Source organism: Pan troglodytes, chromosome 1 (assembly GCF_028858775.2).
Source record: "Pan troglodytes isolate AG18354 chromosome 1, NHGRI_mPanTro3-v2.0_pri, whole genome shotgun sequence".
Taxonomy (NCBI): domain Eukaryota; kingdom Metazoa; phylum Chordata; class Mammalia; order Primates; family Hominidae; genus Pan; species Pan troglodytes.
In genome coordinates this window covers 199,472,924-199,478,992 of record NC_072398.2, presented here as the reverse complement: position 1 = coordinate 199,478,992, position 6,069 = coordinate 199,472,924, and the positions used below count along the sequence as shown (strand labels likewise).

The window sequence follows — 6,069 nt, the reverse complement described above, 5'->3', positions numbered from 1 at the left end:
GGAATGCTTCCAGTTTTTGCCCATTCAGTATGATATTGGCTGTGGGTTTGTCATAAATAGCTCTTATTATTTTGAGATATGTCCCATCAATACCTAATTTATTGAGAGTTTTTAGCATGAAAGGCTGTTGAATTTTGTCAAAGGCCTTTTCTGCATCTATTGAGATAATCATGTGGTTTTTGTCTTTTGTTCTGTTTATATGCTGGATTACTTTTATTGATTTGCATATGTTGAACCAGCCTTGCATCCGAGGGATGAAGCCCACTTGATCATTAAAAATATGGAACGCTTCACGAATTTGCGTGTCATCCCTGTGCAGGGGCCATGATAATCTTCTCTGTATCGTTCCAATTTTAGTGTATGTGCTGCCGAAGCGAGCACACAATCTGTTTTTTTAAACAACTTTGTTGAGATATGATTCATATACCATAAAATTTGACATTTCAAAGCATACAATTCAGTGGTTTTTAGCATGTTTGCCAAGTTGAGCAGCCATCATCTCTATCTAATTGCAGAATATTTTCACCACCGCAAAAGGAAACCCTGTCCCCATTAGCAGGCCCTCCCCATTCCTCTCTCCCCTTTCCCCAGTCATAGGCAACCACAAATGTACTCTCTGTCTCTGTGGATTTGTATATTCTGGATATTTTATATGAATGGAATCATATGATCATATATATATTTATTTATTTAACTTTTTAAACCATTTCACTTTTATTCTATTGAGAAGTGAGGTTCCAAACAGACTTTACTTTCCAAACCGTTTACCTATTGTCCCAGCACCACTTCTCTGTCCCCTTCACCTTCTTTGGTGATTGGTGATATGTTCCAGTTTTTGCTATCAGCTCTGATTCTGGGCCCTCAATTCTGCCCCATTGATGTTTCTGTTCAGGATACCTACAGGGTGTGAAGTCAGATAGGAGTTGATCTAAATCCCAGATCTCATATGTTAGCTGTGACATCCATTTATTAATTTATCCTACAAATATTTACTGAATTCTGTGCCAAGCCTTTTTTTTTTTTTTTTTTTTGAGACATGGTATCTATTGCCCAGGCTGGAGTGCTGGAGTAAAGTGGCATGATCACAGCTCACTGCAGCCCCAACCTCCTGGGCTCAAGCCATCCTCCTGCTCAGTCTCCCAAGTAGCTGGGACCACAGGTGTGTGCCACCACAGCCAGCTAATTTTTGTATTTTTTTGTAGAGACAGGGTTTTGCCATGTTGCCCAGGCTGGTCTCCAACTACTGGGCTCAATCTATCCACCCACCTTGGCCTCCCGAAGTGTTGAGATTACAGGCATGAGTCACCACGCCCCGGCCCAAGTCTTATCCTAGGCACTGGGGACCCAGCAATGCAGATTTGGTCCCTGTTTTAAGCAGAGGGACCAATACAATCTGGCAGGGAAAGTTCCTATGGATAGAAACACAGACACAAACAGCAGCAGTGAGAGTGAGGAAGTTTGTATATATTTTCTTTTTATATCTTAATCTTCATAACTGGCCTTAAGGCCCCATTTTCCAGATGAAAAAACTGAGGTTCAGAGCAGTCAACTAACTTGCCTGTTGCAAATTCATTGCGAGTGGCACACCAGGCTTGGTAAGTGGTAAACAAGGCTGATGTCGAGCCCTTGGGATTAAGCCCTCTGCTATACCAAGGAGAAAGGGCCATAGAGGGCCAGTGAGCGAGAGGCAGGCCAGGAGAAAGGAAGAACAGCTGGTCCAAGGTCTCAGAACAGGTCCGTTTCTGGGGAAAGACCCCTATCTCTGCTGCCCCAGGCAGAAGAAGACTTGGGCCCTTTGAAAGGAAAATAAAGCCTCAGGATCCCCAAATCACTAAGCCAAGGGAAAAATCAGGCTGGGAACTATGTCAGGCAAACCCACCTCCCATTTTATTCCTAAATAAGATAGCTACATACCTCCCTCACAAACTGCCCACAAGAAAATTCGTTGTGGGCCTCAAGGTCTTTATCCTAAAACAGTTCTGTTGAATTTCACCCTGGCAATGTAAACTAATAGCTGATCTTCAGAGGTGCAGACAGAAAGTCATCCTTCTGCTCACCTGAGACAAATGCATATCTGATTGTTTCCTCTGCCCTATTGTTTATGTAAAAATGCAGATTCACTGAGTCAGATTAAATTGTGTATTCAGTGGAAGGCTGATCAAGGACTCAATGCAATCTTTCATCGCTTATCAACCTTTTGTCTCTTATGACCTGGAAGCACCCCTGCCGCCTTCAAGCTGTCCCACATTGCCAGACTGAACCAATGTACATCTTACACATATTGATTGATGTCTCCTGGCTCCCTGTGAATCAAAGCAAGCTGTACCCCGACCACCTTAGGCACATGTCAGGACCTCCTGAGGCTGTGTGATGGGTGCATCCTTAAGCTTGACAAAATAAACTTTCTACATTGACTGAGATCTGTCTCAGATATTTGGGGTTCACAGCCCTGTCATCTCTGCCCTCCTCCCCACCTCCTGCCCTGGGCATGGCTGGCAGACAAAAACCTGGAGAGCAGCCCACTCCCTGTTGATTGTCCTTCACTGGAACAGGCAGAGGAGGTTCTGGGTCACAGCACAGAGGTGGGGTGTAAGCCTGCAGGAGATTACAGCTGATCCCTGCCGTGGGGCTGCCCCAAGGTGGTGGCTTCAGCCTGGGAGGGCCAGAAGAGCTCAGGTGAGACCTCAGCAGTCCACGTGGGGAGGGAGGGTGGGGAGAGAGTGGGGAGATGACTAGACCCTGAGTGACGCACACAGGCTCCCACTTCCATTCGAAGACACTTCCAGTGAGATGCTTAAATCTGCAGTGGAGGGCAAGAGACACGACCCCAGGAGACAGCAACTGGTCTCTGAGGCGGTGGAAACAGCTCCCTGTTGGAGTCTGAGGCCTTGGTCCTACTCCCAGTTTCACTCCTGGTTTGCTGAATGATCTGGAGATCTCTGGGCCCCACGGCTTTCCATCTGCAGAGTGGAAAGAGTGGATGGGAAGTTTCTAGGTTCCCTCCATTTCTCATCATTGCCGGCATTCGCTTATAACAGGGGTCGGACTCCTCTCTGTGCACCTGTCCTGCGGGCAGACCTAGGAAGGTACATTTTTCTGGCTGGGAGATTTGGGTTGAGCAGTCCAGGGTGGCCGAGGTTTAGAGGGGACAGCTAGGAAGTACTTCCCCTATCCCTTAAGATCTGGGCTGGACTCTGCTCTTCCCATAGGGATTTACCTGAAGCCCAGGAACACCGGAGATCTGACTCCTGAAACTGCCTTTGCAAAATTAAAACACCGAGAGAAATCTAACACAGCTGACTCCATATTGCTGCTTTTTTTTTAAAAAATTAGCTTTTGGTGTACAAGTGTTTTTTTGTTTTGTTTTGTTTTGTTTTTGTTTTTTGTTACATGGATGAATTATACAGTGGTGAATTCTGAGATTTTAGTGCACCCATCATCTGAGTAGGGTTAATTGTACCTAACGTGTAGTTTTTTTTTAATCCCTAGCACCCCTCCAGCCTCCCCCTTCTGAGTCTTTGAAATCCATTATATTACTCTGTTTGTCTGTGTATATTCATAGCTTAGCTCCCACTAGTAAGTGAGAACATACGGTTTTGGGTTTTCCACTCCTGTGTTACCTCACTTAGAATACTGGCCTCCAGGCTGGGCACAGTGGCTCATGCCTGTAATCCCAGCATTTTGGGAGGCCAAGGTGGGCAGATCACTTGAGGTCAGGAGTTGGAGACCAGCCTGGCCAACATGGCAAAACCCTGTGCCTACTAAAAATACAAAAACTAGCCAGGTGCGGTGGCAGGTGCCTGTAGTCCCAGCTACTAGGGAGGCTGAGGCAGAAGAATTGCTTGAACCTGGGAGGTGGAGGTTGCAGTGAGCCGAGATTGCGCCACTGCACTCCAGCCTGGGCGACAGAGCAAGACTCCATCTTAAAAACAAAACAAACAAACAAAAACACACAAAAAACTTATTTGGGAGCTCTGGCTCCCAGGGCCTGTGGGAAGTGGGGAGCTGGGGGCTGGGAGGAGGCTGGGTCATGAGAGCAAGTCTTTTCCAGGATGCCAGGACCATGCCCGGTAGAGGGCTCAGTTGGAGTTTCAGGGATGAGCACCCGCCTCGGGGGCCTGCAGGAAGCCCATGGAAGGCCATGGCCAAAGAAGCTCATCGCCCTGGGGCCAGAAGAATCTGCCCAGCAGATGGTCCTGCGGAGGATCCAGGAGCTTTCTGATTGAGTATGGAGGGAGGTGAGAGACAGGGAGTTGTGAGCCTCAGGTCTTCCTTAGTGGCAAGAAATAAGGCTTTCTGTTTCACCGTTCTGTAACGCCATTAGGCCGTCTCTCTCAAGGCTCTCTTGTGCTGGGGCTAATGGGAAAGCTTGACTTTTGTTCTTCCTGCCCTGCCTGCTTCCACCACTGGGGGTTTTACCCAGTGCCAAGCTGTGGGGTCCTCCAGCTTTGGTCTACAAAGATGATTGTCTGCTTGTCCTCCTGGCTTCCCCGGCTCCCTGGGTTTTTAGGGCTGTGCTGCCTCTGGGCATATTCTCGTCTGGACCTGATTGTCACCATCACTGGAGAACCTGTTGGCAGTGCAGACTCTTTGTCCACCCTAGACCGACTGCATGGAGCACACAGTTGACAGGATCCTGGGGGATTTGCCTGCACATGAAGGCTGGGAAGGCCTGCTCTATACTCACCCGGTGACTTACCATTTCCCCACTGGCTTCCAGGGGCTCCATCCTACCACCCCTCAGATTCCCTTAGGGCACAAAGTCTCAGCTCTCTTACCATCTTCACCACCCCATCCCCGCCAGTCAGGGGACCCTCTTCCTGGTCAGGGAGGGCCTTCTATCGGTGTCACCATGACATTCTTCTTGTACCCTGGCATCCTCTTCTCCCAAGGGCTAAGCTTCCCTAAGAAGTCCGCCTCCTGCCTGGCCACATCTGCCTCCTGCCTGGCCACATCTCTCCCCAGGGACATTATAGAGCCAGACACTGGCATCAATAAGGGGGAGAAGAAGAGAGAAAATTAGAAGAAAAAAATAGATATCTCAAAAATATCCTGGCCTACAGGTGTTCCTGAAGCCATTTCTTTTTGGGATTGAATGTCAACTGTGCTGCTGTCCAGCAGTAAGAACTTGGGTGAGGCACTCCAGCCCTCTGCACCTCAGTGACTGCATCTGTGCAATGGGAATGATTTATATAGTATCTCCATCCCTTCCCCCAGCACAGTGTGTGGCTCATGATAGTTGATTAATCAGCTCATGCTGCCTGAGTCCACGCCTTTTTCTCTGTGGCTCAGTTGGATGGAAGCTCCACAAAGACGAGGATTTTTGATCTGTTTTCTTCACTGCTCTTTCCCCAGTACCCAGACTAGAGCCTGGCACAGAGTAGGTGCTGGATAACCCTGTTGAATGACTGTAGAACAAATAGCCTGGAGCTGCCCCAGCCCAGCAGGCTCCTCTCTCCTACCCAGGACCGTGGCAAGGCAGAATGGAACAGTGTCAAGGGCGGTCTCCCTAGGCTTAGGAGACCTGGGTTCAGACCCTGTCTTTGCCATGCTTTTGCTATAGGACCTTGAGCCAGTGACCACCTTTTTGAGCCTTTGCTTCCCCATCTGCAAAATGGGGATAACAGCAGCCTTTACTTCATAGAGCTGTTATGAGGATTAAGTGAGATAATCCAGCCCCTCAGCCTTTCCTCCCTGTCTCCCTGCCCCGTAGGACCAGTAAGACCCCTTCATACTGGCTGACCTCGACATACTGGCCAGCCGCCATCAGGCCTTCTGCCAAGCCCTGCCACAGGTCTCGCCCTTCTATGCAGTGAAGTGCAACAGTAGCCCTTGGGTGCTGCGTGTCCTGGCCGCCCTGGGCACCGGCTTTGACTGCGCCAGCCAGGTAAGCCTGTGCCCACCGAGGATTAGGCCAGGCCAGCTGGAAGGGGGTGAATCCCATGCTGCTGCTGCTGAGGTCATGAATAAGCGTCCCCTGTCCCGCACAGCACTTGAAATATGCTAAGCACACTGCAGGGGGCCTAACATGCATTCTCCTTGATCCTCCCATCGGCTCTGCAAGGTAGT

The 6,069-nt window shown here is 49.1% G+C and overlaps 1 non-coding gene and 1 pseudogene across 1 annotated transcript; one reads left to right on the top strand and one right to left on the bottom strand.

The window, feature by feature from the left end:
* Positions 1 to 274: 274 nt before the first annotated feature.
* On the bottom strand, positions 275 to 381 carry LOC112206961 (U6 spliceosomal RNA). The gene has a single exon (XR_002941433.1). It is a non-coding gene; the product is annotated as a U6 spliceosomal RNA (small nuclear RNA).
* Positions 382 to 4,097: 3,716 nt separating this feature from the next.
* Positions 4,098 to 6,069, top strand: part of LOC100613090 (antizyme inhibitor 2-like) — a 28,949-nt pseudogene continuing 26,977 nt past the window's right edge.